Source organism: Lycorma delicatula, chromosome 10 (assembly GCF_047948215.1).
Source record: "Lycorma delicatula isolate Av1 chromosome 10, ASM4794821v1, whole genome shotgun sequence".
NCBI lineage: Eukaryota > Metazoa > Arthropoda > Insecta > Hemiptera > Fulgoridae > Lycorma > Lycorma delicatula.
The window spans coordinates 116,117,346-116,133,789 of NC_134464.1; the positions used below are offsets into that span (position 1 = coordinate 116,117,346).

Below are 16,444 nucleotides of genomic sequence, written 5' to 3' on the forward strand. Positions count from 1 at the left end.
AATAATAATAATAATAATAATAATAATAATAATAATAATAATAATAATAATAATAATAATAATAATAATAATAATAATAATAATAATAATAATAATAATAATAATAATAATAATAATAATAATACCCTGAGGTAGATAATCCCCACGTCCGGAACACAACATCTATGTTCCACGTCCAGGGCGGCAACAGCTGTACCTTTGTACATCACATATAGCTGGCTAACGGGGTTCCGAGTAAATTCCTCGGTTATGCATTGTTGAGTTTGACCTGGTTCCAACTTCAGGTCACTAAACGGACTGGATTTTTGGCTACCTGCAGGAAATGGAGTACCATATGATTTTGGAAATGGATTCATACCATTCTTAGAGCTGGCGATGTGGCGGCCAGGGTCAATGTTATTGCAGGTGTAACGGAGACCCTTCCGTTGTCCACATGCCCCCTGCGATGGCAAGCATGTAGTTAAGGTGCCCATGTTCGGAGCATGGGAGCCCTGAAAGCTTCGGTGTGTAGGGGCCTGGAGTCAGTGCAGAGACTGCGCATCCGCTCTCTGCCAGGACATATGCCGGTTCCACCGGAGTACCGGATAGGACCTCCAAGGTTAGTAGCCCTGGAGTGGGGGTGTACCCCGGCGGCTAGCCTTGCTACAGAAGGGATCCACTGTTCATGAATTTTTCTGAACAAACTAACGTGGCAGAGGGTGCACGTAAACACCCTCGTTTAGAAACCGCCGATTCGCCACAAGCGAAGCGGAAAAAAAGCAAGGAGAGTGATAAGTTAAGAAAAGATGCTGATAAAATCAGTAAAGATTTAAGAAAAGCTTTGTTTGGAAATAATTTTCCCAAACCAAGATTTTTGATCATTACAAAAGAGAATGGTAACTTCCAAAAGGTAAGTCCATTCTTAATTGCTAGAGAGATTACAAATTGTGCTGGTGGTCCTGTCAAGGATATTCGTAAAACTTTTAATGGATTGCATGTCGAAACCATCAACGACATGCAAAGCCAGAAAGTTTTGGCGTTGAAGAAGATCGGTGAATTTGCGGTTTCGGTCCAACCGCATAGTACACTTAATTCATCTAGAGGAGTTGTTGTTTGCCGTGATCTTCTTAACTGTACTGAAGAAGAAATAGTGCAGGAAATGTCTAGTCAGGGAGTGACACATTGTCGCAGACTTTCTATGAGACGAAATGGTGAGATTCTTCCTTCGGCCTCTCATGTATTGACATTCAATAGGCCAAGTCTTCCTGAAAAGGTACGAGCTGGCATCCATCGGCTTGATGTACGGGCATTTATTCCGCAGCCGATGAGATGTTTTAGATGTCAACGTTTCGGACACACTGCCGCTAGATGTGAAGCGCAGGAAATTTGTATATGCGGAATGAAGATTCATGAGGGTGATCCATGTAAAGACCCTCCAGTCTGCATTAACTGTAAAGGGCACCATAACTGTCGATCCAGGAACTGCCCAGTATACAAATCAGAAACAGCCATTCAGGAGGTTAAAACGCTTCAAAAAGTCAGCTACCCTGAAGCGAAGAAGATTGTAAACCTGCGTACACCTAGACCATCGACGTCATATGCAGAAGCAGCTGCTGCTCCCCCCACACCTAAAATCAAAGTGGAGCAGTTGCTTAATACGATGGCACCAAGTCTCGCGACAGTGATAGAAAGAATCATTGATTCCAAGATCGAGTCGACTCATCAGATACAACAAAGTAAACATGAGAAGGCTCATTCCCGGACTGACGTCGCCGACAGAAGACCCGTACCAGCTCAGTTTAAAAAACCGGCAAAATCTTCGATTATAACTCCAGCAATAGACGTAATGAAGAAAAATCTTGATTTATCCGACAAAGATCTAAAGATCATCCCGACGACGAGTCATATAGCTAAGGATACTGTGACAAGAGTACAGGAAAAATCTGCGTCAACCAAAATGGAGGTGCAAGTAACTATCCAAAAAGCACCGGACACAGACGATATTAAAACTGTACCTACAGAGGCCCCAAAAGCTCAGAGAACAACTGTGGCGAGAGCATCTGTATCAGCTGGTCCAAGCACAGCCTTAGACATAGAATCGAGTTCATCAGCCGCCGAAAGTGCATCGGTTGCAAGTTTAGACTCAATTGCAACGATGCTCACAGCACCATTGAAGCTTTCATCACCTGATGTAAGCCGGCGAACGTCATTGGCGTCAGAAAGAGAAGACGATGCCATGTCCGAAGCCTCAGACACTCTGTCGTCGGAAGTTGAGGCCGTTCGCAGAATGGAAAAGCGGTGTAAAAAGGGTTGGCCGAAAGGAAAGCCTAGAAAGTGATATAATTGGACCAGAAATTATAAGGAAAAGCAAAATTTTGATCATTTTGTGAAATTTTGAACCTTTTTTTTGGTTTTTTTTTTGAAGTGGGACGGGGCTAATGACCAAAGTAGTCGATGCCCCTAAAAACCTCAAAAAAAAAAAAAAAAAAAAAAAAAAAAAAAAATAATAATAATAATAATAATAATAATAATAATAATAATAATAATAATAATAATAATAATAATAATAATAATAATAATAATAATAATAATAATAATAATAATAATAATAATAATAATAATAATAATAATAATAATAATAATAATAATAATAATAATAATAATAATAATAATAATAATAATAATAATAATAATAATAATAATAATAATAATAATAATAATAATAATAATAATAATAATAATAATAATAATAATAATAATAATAATAATAATAATAATAATAATAATAATAATAATAATAATAATAATAATAATAATAATAATAATAATAATAATAATAATAATAATAATAATAATAATAATAATAATAATAATAATAATAATAATAATAATAATAATAATAATAATAATAATAATAATAATAATAATAATAATAATAATAATAATAATAATAATAATAATAATAATAATAATAATAATAATAATAATAATAATAATAATAATAATAATAATAATAATAATAATAATAATAATAATAATAATAATAATAATAATAATAATAATAATAATAATAATAATAATGCCCTGAGGTAGATAATCCCCACGTCCGGAACACAACATCTATGTTCCACGTCCTGGGCGGCAACAGCTGTACCTTTGTACATCACATATAGCTGGCTAACGGGGTTCCGAGTAAATTCCTCGGTTATGCATTGTTAAGTTTGACCTGGTTCCAACTTCAGGTCACTAAATGGACTGGATTTTTGGCTACCTGCAGGAAATGGAGTAACTTATGATTTTGGATATGGATTCATACCATTCTTAGAGCTGGCGATGTGGCGGCCAGGGTCAATGTTATTGCAGGTGTAACGGAGACCCTTCCGTTGTCCACATGCCCCCTGCGATGGCAAGCATGTAGCAATGGTGCCCATGTATGTCGGTGCATGGGAGCTCTGAAAGCTTCGGTGAGTAGGAGCCTGGAGTCAGTGCAGAGACTGCGCATCCGCTCTCTGCCAGGACATATGCCGGTTCCACCGGAGTACCGGATAGGACCTCCAAGGTTAGTAGCCCTGGAGTGGGGGTGTACCCCGGCGGCTAGCCTTGCTACAGAAGGGATCAATGTTCATGAATTTTCCTGAACAAACTCACGTGGCAGAGGGTGCACGTAAACACCCTCGTTTAGAAACCGCCGATTCGCCACAAGCGAAGCGGAAAAAAAGTAAGGAGAGTGATAGAATTAGAAAAGATGCTGATAAAATCAGTAAAGATTTGAGAAAAGCTTTGTTTGGTAATAATGTTCCCAAACCAAGATTTTTGGTCATTACAAAAGAGAATGGTAACTTCCAAAAGGTAAGTCCATTCTTAATTGCTAGAGAGATTACAAATTGTGCTGGTGGTCCTGTCAAGGATATCCGTAAGACGTTTAACGGATTACATGTCGAAACTATAAACGACATGCAAAGTCAGAAAGTCCAGGCGTTGAAGAAGATCGGTGAATTTGCGGTTACTGTCCAACCGCATAGTACACTTAATTCATCTAGAGGAGTTGTTGTTTGCCGTGATCTTCTTAACTGTACTGAAGAAGAAATAGTGCAGGAAATGTCTAGCCAGGGAGTGACACATTGTCGCAGACTTTCTATGAGACGAAACGGTGAGATTCTTCCTTCGGCCTCTCATGTATTGACATTCAATAGGCCAAGTCTTCCTGAAAAGGTACGAGCTGGCATCCATCGGCTTGATGTACGGGCATTTATTCCGCAGCCGATGAGATGTTTTAGATGTCAACGTTTCGGACACACTGCCGCTAGATGTGAAGCGCAGGAAATTTGTATATGCGGATCGAAGATACATGAGGGTGATCCATGTAAAGACCCTCCAGTCTGCATTAATTGTAAAGGGCACCATAACTGTCGATCCAGGAACTGCCCAGTATACAAATCAGAAACAGCCATTCAGGAGGTTAAAACGCTTCAAAAAGTCAGCTACCCTGAAGCGAAGAAGATTGTTAACCTACGTACACCTAGACCATCGACTTCATACGCAGAAGCAGCTGCTGCTCCCCCCACACCTAAAATCAACGTGGAGCAGTTGCTTAATACGATGGCGCCAAGTCTCGCGACAATAATAGAAAGAATCATTGATTCCAAGATCGAGTCTACTCAACAGATACAACAAAGTAAACATGAGAAGGCTCAATCCCGGACTGACGTCGCCGACAGAAGACCCGCACCAGCGCAGTTTAAAAAACCGGCAAAATCCTCGATTATAACTCCAGCAATAGAAGTAATGAAGAAAAATCTTGATTTATTCGACAAAGATCTAAAGATCACCCCGACGACGAGTCATATAGCTAAGGATACTGTGACAAGAGTACAGGAAAAATCTGTGTCAACCAAAATGGAGGTGCAAGTAACTATCGAAAAAGCACCAGACACAGACGATATTAGAACCGTACCTACAGAGGCCCCAAAAGCTCAGAGAACAACTGTGGCGAGAGCATCTGTATCAGCCGGCCCAAGCACAGCCTTAGATATCGAATCGAGTTCATCAGCCGCCGAAAGCGCATCGGTTGCAAGTTTAGACTCAATTGCAACGATGCTCACAGCACCATTAAAGCTTTCATCGCCAGATGTAAGCCGGCGAACGTCATTGGCGTCTGAAAGAGAAGACGAAGCCATGTCCGAAGCCTCAGACACTCTGTCGTCGGAAGTTGAGGCCGTTCGCAGGATGGAAAAGCGGTGTAAAAAAGGTTGGCCGAAAGGAAAGCCTAGGCGGTAATTTGTGGATTCGAAGTTAGGAGAACATAAATTTTTGAACATTTTTGATTCATAGAAATGTGAATAATTGAACCTTTTTTTTATTTTTTTTTGAAGTGGGATGGGGCTAATGACCAAAGTAGTCGATGCCCCTAAAAACCTCAAAAAAAAAAAAAAAAAAAAAAAAAAAAATAATAATAATAATAATAATAATAATAATAATAATAATAATAATAATAATAATAATAATAATAATAATAATAATAATAATAATAATAATAATAATAATAATAATAATAATAATAATAATAATAATGCCCTGAGGTAGATATTCCCCACGTCCGGAACACAACATCTACGTTCCACGTCCAGGGCGGTAACAGCTGTACTCAAGTACATTACATATAGCTGGCTAACGGGGTTCCGAGTGTTGTTTCTCGGATATACTTTTTTCGGTCGATTTACATCTATAGGCCGAATTACAGGACTGGACTTTACGGCCACCTGCAGATATGACATTATTAACGATTACGGAAATGGATTAATACCGCCGTTAGAGCTGGCGATGTGGCGGCCACGGTCAAAGTTATTTGCAGGTGTAACGGAGACCTTTCGTCGTCCACATGCCCCCTGCGATGGCAAGCATGTAGTTAAGGTGCCCATGTTCGGAGCATGGGAGCCCTGAAAGCTTCGGTGTGTAGGGGCCTGGAGTCAGTGCAGAGACTGCGCATCCGCTCTCTGCCAGGACATATGCCGGTTCCACCGGAGTACCGGAACGGACCTCCAGGGTTGGTAGCCCTGGAGTGGGGGTGTACCCCGGCGGCTAGCCTTACTACAGAAGGGATTACTTGTTCATGAATTTTCCTGAACAAACCAACGTGGCAGAGGGTGCACGTAAACACCCTCGTTTAGAGCCGGCTGTTTCGCCTGAAGCGAAACGCCGAAAGAGTACGGAGAGTAAGAAGATAGAAATTGAGGCTAGAAAAAGCTTACAAAAGGCTTTTTTTAAAAGTAGTAATGTACCGAAACCTAAATATTTGGTCATTACAAAGGAGGATGGAAATTTCTCGAGGGTGAGTCCTTTTCTCATCGCTCGAGAAATAAACAAATGTGCTGGAGGCCCTGTAAAGGAAATACGGAAAACTTTTACGGGACTTCATGTAGAGACTGTTAATGATATACAGTCTCAGAAGATTTTAGGGCTGAAGAAAATTGGAGAGCTAGCGGTACGCGTTGATCCCCACGGCACGCTCAACACCTCAAGGGGTGTTGTGGTCTGTCGGGATCTTTTAAACTGTTCGGAGCAAGAGATTGTAGAGGAGCTGGCAGCACAAGGAGTAATAGAGTGCCGTCGGTTGAACATGAGAAGGAACGGTGAGGTCTTACCCTCGGCTTCTCATGTCCTTACTTTCAACCGGCCTACTTTGCCAGAAAAGATAAGAGCGGGGATTCACCGTTTGGATGTGCGGGCATTTGTCCCACAGCCGATGAGGTGCTTCAAGTGCCAACGCTTTGGCCACACCGCTGTTAGATGCGAAAGACCGCAAATATGCGTGTGCGGTGAAGAGGTGCATGAGGGAGAGCCATGTAAAGAGCCTCCTACATGTATAAACTGCAAAGGAGCGCATTCTTGTAGATCAAGGAATTGTCCTGTCTACAAAGATGAGGTAGCTGTGCAGGAAGTAAAAACCCTGCAAAAAGTCAGCTACTTCGATGCAAAGAAAATAGTTAACGCCCGTAAGCCTAGAGCAGCAACATCTTATGCTCAGGCTGCGGCTACTGTTCCTGCTCCTGCTCCGATTGCTGTAGATGAGGTACAAATTATAAATAAACTTGCTCCCACTTTGGCTAACATGATTGAGAGGATCATCGAAAACAAGATGAAACCTCTTGGCAATAAAGAACTTGTTAAGCCAAAGATAGTGATACAGCCTGCTGAAGATAAGTCGATAAAAGTGAAAGTTGCTCCTCCAGAAAAGAAAACGGACAACAAACCTGAATGTCAAGTCCGTCTCAGCGAGATCCTCGATGAAAAGAAAAAGGCGATACCTACAGAGTCTGTTATGGAGGCTCCCAAGCCTCCTGTAACTGAAGTGGCCTCTAAGCCTCAGAGGCCACAAAAAATCACACAGGGGGGGCGAGTGTCCCCCCTCCCACAGGCGGTGACCGGTGCGACCCCCGTGTTGGGGAGCGGGCAGGTTGTCGCCTCTCAATCGGTGCCTGAAACCGGCGCCGATCCATGCCCGTCGTCGTCGGCGGCTTCGGTGGTCTCCGATACGGAGACCGGAAGCCTTACAGGCGACGACCTTCTCCGCGAACACGATGCTGTTCGCAGGATGGAGAAGAAAAGGAAAAAAGGATGGCCGAAAGGAAAACCCAGGCAATAATTTAATTAAAAATTAAAAATTAGCGAGTCGATTGTACAATGGAACATCAATGGATGTTTTTCAAACATCCATGAGCTCCAACGCTTGGTACATGACGTAGACCCGATTTGTATATGTCTGCAAGAAACGCATTTCCGCCGAAATGAAAATTTTAAATTAAAAGGATTTGATATATTTCGGCGAGATCAACCGCCAAATGTAAGAGTTAGAGGTGGAGTAGCTATATTAACATCGACTAGAGCTACCACCGAAGCGGTTGTTCTAAACACCAACCTACAAGCGGTCGCCGTTAGAATGAAGCGACCGCTTAAGATCACTGTGTGCAGCATATACTTACCGAATTACGATTGGAATAAGGATGACATAGAAAGATTAATTTCCGAGCTTCCCCCACCTGTTTTACTGGTGGGTGATTTTAACGCTCATAATTCTCTCTGGGGATCGGATCGAGTAGATCCCCGTGGAAGAGAACTGGAAGGGTTCCTGATGAATTCTGAACTTATTATTTTAAATGACGGATCAGGAACCTTTTTCAATGCCAGAGATGGATCGACGTCCTGTATAGATCTTGCACTTATAAGCGGATCGATAGCACCGAGGTACAGCTTCCATGTTATAGACGATCTGCATGGAAGCGATCATTTCCCGGTGCAAATTGTAACTGATGTTACTAGAACAATATATCCCATCCCTAAAAGATGGTTATTTGAAAAGGCAGACTGGACGAGCTTCACAGCTAGAACGATGCTCCCAGAAACAACCGGAGTTATCGGAGACGATGTCGACGCCATAACAAATGCAATAATCGAGTCGGCATCGAGATATATTCCCAAAACATCTGGGAAACTTACAAAGAAACCCGTTCCATGGTGGAACGATGAAATAAGTGAAGCTATAAAAAGAAAGAAAAGGGCGTATAATGCCTTTAAGAAGCGTCCTAGTATAGAAAATCTTGTTGCCTTTAAGAAATACAGGGCGTATGCAAAACGTGTTATGATAGATTCGAAAAAACGATCCTGGCAGCAATACGTGTCATCCATTGACAAAACTACTACTGCATCAGATGTTTGGAGGAAAGTGAAGGCGATTTGTGGGCGTAATGATTTTACTCCCATAACTAGCCTTCAAGATGAAGATGAAGATGAAATAAAAGACACTCCATATGAAATTGCAGAGCTGTTATCCAATCATTTCGAAAAGGCCAGCAAAACGGCCAACTACGAGGAAGGTTTTCGAACCAAAAAAGAAGAACACGAAGGTCTACTAAATTTTGGAACTGAGTATAATTACTCATATAATGTACCATTTAAAATGGAAGAATTCGCGAAGGCGTTGGAAAAATCAGGTAACACAGCTGCTGGTCCGGATGAAATCCACTATAATATGATCAGGCAGCTGAATACCACTGCAAAGTGTAGATTATTAGAACTTTATAATAAAATATGGCGGGATGGAACGTACCCGCAGCAGTGGAAAAAAGCTCATGTTGTTCCAGTACCGAAGAAAAATAAAAATTTAAGAGACCCCAATAGCTACCGTCCTATTTCTTTGACGTGTGCTATGGGGAAAATTTTGGAAAAAATGATTAATAATCGACTCGTCTGGGTTTTGGAAAAAGAAAACCTGATATCACCGTATCAAGCAGGTTTTCGACAATACCATTCTACCACTGATCAAATGATCAGCTTAGAGGACATTATATATAACAGCTTTATTACAAGGAAACATTGTGTCGGAGTCTTCTTTGATCTTCAGAAGGCTTTCGATATGACCTGGCGTCATGGTATAATGCTCCAGTTACATGAATGGGGCATTCGTGGCAATTTGCCTATACTACTCAGCAACTACATGAATGATCGTACCTTCCAAGTACGCGTCAACAACGAATATTCATGTGAAAGAATCTTGGAAAATGGCATACCGCAAGGTTCGCCGTTGAGCGGTACCTTGTTTACCATTGCCATTAATAAATTGATATTAGCCATTCCAGTAGAAATCAGCAAAAGCGTCTATGTTGATGATCTGGCAATCGTATATGCCAGCAACAAGACTGCTATAGTGAGGTACAAATTGCAACGAGCGATCAATGCTCTAAATGAAGTTGCAAGGAATACAGGATTCCAATTCTCACCAGAAAAAACGTGCTGTGTACACTTTTGTAGGAAGAGAATTCCTCATCAAAGTCCTGCTCTGACAATTGATGATAATCCAATACAATATAAAGACAGCGTAAGGTATTTAGGACTAGTATTGGATAAATCCCTCACATGGGGATTACATATACAGGACTTGAGTGATAGATGCAAAAGAGCCCTAAACATTATAAAATGTTTATCGAACCTAAATTGGGGCTCAGGAAAAGAGACATTATTGAGACTGTATAAAGCATTGGTTCAATCTAAACTAGACTACGGATGTATCGTATATTCATCCGCTAGAAAGTCGCACTTAAGAAAGTTAGACGTAGTTCATAATAGCGGAATAAGATACGCAACAGGTGCTTTCCGCACGAGTCCGGTGGCTAGTCTGATGTCTGAAGCCGGAATAATGCCACTACATTATAGAAGAGAGATCCTCTTGTTAAGATATGCAGCAAATATATGGGCTTTCCCTGCCCATATAAATAATAAATTGTTTATGAATCATCCCATGGCTGCATTATACGAACGTCGTGCTACCTATTCCAGACCAGCCGGAATTAGGTACCACGAATTAAGAAGGAAATATGAAATTGCTATACCAGAGACACTAGCAATTTCTACTAGAGAAATACCGCCATGGCTCTTGCCAGCGGTAAATACAAGTTTGGATCTCTCTCAAGGAGAAATAAAAAAGAAACCAGCAGTGATCATCCAGCAAGATTTTTTAGCAACCGTCAGTAGTTACGAAGAACATATTAGAATTTATACTGATGGTTCTAAAACTGAACATGGTGTTGGATGCTCGATATATGTAAATGAAGAAGCCCACTCTTGGAGACTGCCAGATGTGGCCAGTGTCTACACGGCAGAGCTCACTGCAATTCAGCAAGCTCTTCGCTACACTGAACACTATTGCGAAGAGAGAGTGCTAATATGTTCCGACTCATTAAGTGCACTTGTCGCAATTCGGAACAAGAACATTAAGGATGTCCTAATTGCAAACATCCTGTCCATTTTATACGTTCTAAAACAACGAGGACAGCGATGCGTATTTGTATGGACTCCGGGGCATGCTGGTATTACAGGTAATGAAATCGCAGACGAAGCTGCCAGAAAGGTAACAGTCTGCGATGATTTGGATGCATTTCCTGTAAGAGTGGCAGATATTAAAAACCGTCTAACAAATCTAGTAAGAAACAAGTGGAACGCTGAATGGAGGAGTTTAAATACAAAATTAAACTCAGTTAAAACTTCTCCTTATAAATGGAAAAGCGACTTTAAATTGACTCGCCGTGAACAAGTAGCGGTGACCAGACTTAGAATCGGTCACACGCGATTAACAAATTTATATTTGTTAACCGGCGAAATGAGACCAATGTGCGGTGTTTGCAATAAAACACTGACAATCAAGCATCTAATAGAAGAGTGTACCATATATGAGGACCTCAGAAAGAGGTTCTGTTTTACAAATAATATTAGTGCTGATCTGGATAATGGAAATGAAGAAAATATAGTTGCATTTTTACACGCCAGCGGACTTCTTAAAAGTCTGTAAAATGTAAGTTTAAAGCTGTGGTAAAAGATACTCTAAGCGGTAGTTATCTATATATATATACATATAGAAGAAAGAGGAAAGATATGGTATTGAGAAGATTAATTATAATTTTAAGTTCATGGTCTTTTGAGAACCTATCTCAAATTTTAATATTGGGGCCCTTTACACCCCGTAAGTGTTTGTGATTGTCCTTGTCTTTCATGTTTTAATGTTTATTGTGAAGTTTGTGTTTTTAAATAAAATGTAAGGGCCCTTTACACCCTTACATATGACGATCCTGATGGAGATAATAATTTCTTTTAAAGAATGTGACGAGGGCTAATGACCTTAGCAGTCGATGCCCGTAAAAATTCAGTTAAAAAAAAAAAAAAAAAAAAAAAAAAAAAAAAAAAAAAAAAAAAAAAAAAATAATAATAATAATAATAATAATAATAATAATAATAATAATAATAATAATAATAATAATAATAATAATAATAATAATAATAATAATAATAATAATAATAATAATAATAATAATAATAATAATAATAATAATAATAATAATAATAATAATAATAATAATAATAATAATAATAATAATAATAATAATAATAATAATAATAATAATAATAATAATAATAATAATAATAATAATAATAATAATAATAATAATAATAATAATAATAATAATAATAATAATAATAATAATAATAATAATAATAATAATAATAATAATAATAATAATAATAATAATAATAATAATAATAATAATAATAATAATAATAATAATAATAATAATAATAATAATAATAATAATAATAATAATAATAATAATAATAATAATAATAATAATAATAATAATAATAATAATAATAATAATAATAATAATAATAATAATAATAATAATAATAATAATAATAATAATAATAATAATAATAATAATAATAATAATAATAATAATAATAATAATAATAATAATAATAATAATAATAATAATAATAATAATAATAATAATAATAATAATAATAATAATAATAATAATAATAATAATAATAATAATAATAATAATAATAATAATAATAATAATAATAATAATAATAATAATAATAATAATAATAATAATAATAATAATAATAATAATAATAATAATAATAATAATAATAATAATAATAATAATAATAATAATAATAATAATAATAATAATAATAATAATAATAATAATAATAATAATAATAATAATAATAATAATAATGCCCTGAGGTAGATATTCCCCACGTCCGGAACACAACATCTACGTTCCACGTCCAGGGCGGTAACAGCTGTACTCAAGTACATTACATATAGCTGGCTAACGGGGTTCCGAGTGTTGTTTCTCGGATATACTTTCTTCGGTCGATTTACATCCATAGGCCGAATTACAGGACTGGACTTTACGGCCACCTGCAGATATGACATTTTTAACGATTACGGAAATGGATTTATACCGCCTTTAGAGCTGGCGATGTGGCGGCCACGGTCAAAGTTATTTGCAGGTGTAACGGAGACCTTTCGTCGTCCACATGCCCCCTGCGATGGCAAGCATGTAGTTAAGGTGCCCATGTTCGGAGCATGGGAGCCCTGAAAGCTTCGGTGTGTAGGGGCCTGGAGTCAGTGCAGAGACTGCGCATCCGCTCTCTGCCAGGACATATGCCGGTTCCACCGGAGTACCGGAACGGACCTCCAGGGTTGGTAGCCCTGGAGTGGGGGTGTACCCCGGCGGCTAGCCTTACTACAGAAGGGATTTTTTGTTCATGAATTTTCCTGAACAAACCAACGTGGCAGAGGGTGCACGTAAACACCCTCGTTTAGAACCAGCCGTTTCGCCTGAGGCAAAACGGAGGAAGAGTACGGAGAGTAAGAAGATAGAGATTGAGGCTAGAAAAAGCTTACAGAAGGCTTTTTTTAAAAGTAGTAATGTACCGAAACCTAAATATTTGGTCATTACAAAGGAGGATGGAAATTTCTCGAGGGTGAGTCCTTTTCTCATCGCTCGAGAGATAAACAAATGTGCTGGAGGCCCTGTAAAGGAAATACGGAAAACTTTTACGGGACTTCATGTAGAGACTGTCAATGATATACAGTCTCAGAAGATTTTAGGGCTGAAGAAAATTGGAGAGCTAGCGGTACGCGTTGATCCCCACGGCACGCTCAACACCTCAAGGGGTGTTGTGGTCTGTCGGGATCTTTTAAACTGTTCGGAGCAAGAGATTGTAGAGGAGCTGGCAGCACAAGGAGTAATAGAGTGCCGTCGGTTAAACATGAGAAGGAACGGTGAGGTCTTACCCTCGGCTTCTCATGTCCTTACTTTCAACCGGCCTACTTTGCCAGAAAAGATAAGAGCGGGGATTCACCGTTTGGATGTGCGGGCATTTGTCCCACAGCCGATGAGGTGCTTCAAGTGCCAACGCTTTGGCCACACCGCTCTTAGATGCGAAAGACCGCAAATATGCGTGTGCGGTGAAGAGGTGCATGAGGGAGAGCCATGTAAAGAGCCTCCTACATGCATAAACTGCAAAGGAGCGCATTCTTGTAGATCAAGGAATTGTCCTGTCTACAAAGATGAGGTAGCTGTGCAGGAAGTAAAAACCCTGCAAAAAGTCAGCTACTTCGATGCAAAAAAAATAGTTAACGCCCGTAAGCCTAGAGCAGCAACATCTTATGCTCAGGCTGCGGCTACTGTTCCTGCTCCTGCTCCGATTGCTGTAGATGAGGTACAAATTATAAATAAACTTGCTCCCACTTTGGCTAACATGATTGAGAGGATCATCGAAAACAAGATGAAACCTCTTGGCAATAAAGAACTTGTTAAGCCAAAGATAGTGATACAGCCTGCTGAAGATAAGTCGATAAAAGTGAAAGTTGCTCCTCCAGAAAAGAAAACGGACAATAAACCTGAATGTCAAGTCCGTCTCAGCGAGATCCTCGATGAAAAGAAAAAGGCGATACCTACAGAGTCTGTTATGGAGGCTCCCAAGCCTCCTGTAACTGAAGTGGCCTCTAAGCCTCAGAGGCCACAAAAAATCACACAGGGGGGGCGAGTGTCCCCCCTCCCACAGGCGGTGACCGGTGCGATCCCCGTGTTGGGGAGCGGGCAGGTTGTCGCCTCTCAATCGGCGCCTGAAACCGGCGCCGATCCATGCCCGTCGTCGTCGGCGGCTTCGGTGGTCTCCGATACGGAGACCGGAAGCCTTACAGGCGACGACCTTCTCCGCGAACACGATGCTGTTCGCAGGATGGAGAAGAAAAGGAAAAAGGGATGGCCGAAAGGAAAACCCAGGCAATAATTTAATTAAAAATTAAAAATTAGCGAGTCGATTGTACAATGGAACATCAATGGATGTTTTTCAAACATCCATGAGCTCCAACGCTTGGTACATGACGTAGACCCGATTTGTATATGTCTGCAAGAAACGCATTTCCGCCGAAATGAAAATTTTAAATTAAAAGGATTTGATATATTTCGGCGAGATCAACCGCCAAATGTAAGAGTTAGAGGTGGAGTAGCTATATTAACATCGACTAGAGCTACCACCGAAGCGGTTGTTCTAAACACCAACCTACAAGCGGTCGCCGTTAGAATGAAGCGACCGCTTAAGATCACTGTGTGCAGCATATACTTACCGAATTACGATTGGAATAAGGATGACATAGAAAGATTAATTTCCGAGCTTCCCCCACCTGTTTTACTGGTGGGTGATTTTAACGCTCATAATTCTCTCTGGGGATCGGATCGAGTAGATCCCCGTGGAAGAGAACTGGAAGGGTTCCTGATGAATTCTGAACTTATTATTTTAAATGACGGATCAGGAACCTTTTTCAATGCCAGAGATGGATCGACGTCCTGTATAGATCTTGCACTTATAAGCGGATCGATAGCACCGAGGTACAGCTTCCATGTTATAGACGATCTGCATGGAAGCGATCATTTCCCGGTGCAAATTGTAACTGATGTTACTAGAACAATATATCCCATCCCTAAAAGATGGTTATTTGAAAAGGCAGACTGGACGAGCTTCACAGCTAGAACGATGCTCCCAGAAACAACCGGAGTTATCGGAGACGATGTCGACGCCATAACAAATGCAATAATCGAGTCGGCATCGAGATATATTCCCAAAACATCTGGGAAACTTACAAAGAAACCCGTTCCATGGTGGAACGATGAAATAAGTGAAGCTATAAAAAGAAAGAAAAGGGCGTATAATGCCTTTAAGAAGCGTCCTAGTATAGAAAATCTTGTTGCCTTTAAGAAATACAGGGCGTATGCAAAACGTGTTATGATAGATTCGAAAAAACGATCCTGGCAGCAATACGTGTCATCCATTGACAAAACTACTACTGCATCAGATGTTTGGAGGAAAGTGAAGGCGATTTGTGGGCGTAATGATTTTACTCCCATAACTAGCCTTCAAGATGAAGATGAAGATGAAATAAAAGACACTCCATATGAAATTGCAGAGCTGTTATCCAATCATTTCGAAAAGGCCAGCAAAACGGCCAACTACGAGGAAGGTTTTCGAACCAAAAAAGAAGAACACGAAGGTCTACTAAATTTTGGAACTGAGTATAATTACTCATATAATGTACCATTTAAAATGGAAGAATTCGCGAAGGCGTTGGAAAAATCAGGTAACACAGCTGCTGGTCCGGATGAAATCCACTATAATATGATCAGGCAGCTGAATACCACTGCAAAGTGTAGATTATTAGAACTTTATAATAAAATATGGCGGGACGGAACGTACCCGCAGCAGTGGAAAAAAGCTCATGTTGTTCCAGTACCGAAGAAAAATAAAAATTTAAGAGACCCCAATAGCTACCGTCCTATTTCTTTGACGTGTGCTATGGGGAAAATTTTGGAAAAAATGATTAATAATCGACTCGTCTGGGTTTTGGAAAAAGAAAACCTGATATCACCGTATCAAGCAGGTTTTCGACAATACCATTCTACCACTGATCAAATGATCAGCTTAGAGGACATTATATATAACAGCTTTATTACAAGGAAACATTGTGTCGGAGTCTTCTTTGATCTTCAGAAGGCTTTCGATATGACCTGGCGTCATGGTATAATGCTCCAGTTACATGAATGGGGCATTCGTGGCA

General features: G+C 39.6%; 1 long non-coding RNA gene across 1 annotated transcript in view; it reads right to left on the reverse strand.

The window, feature by feature from the left end:
- LOC142330965 (uncharacterized) overlaps window positions 1-16,444 on the reverse strand; it is a 286,079-nt gene that overhangs the window by 142,556 nt on the left and 127,079 nt on the right. The window lies entirely within an intron of this gene.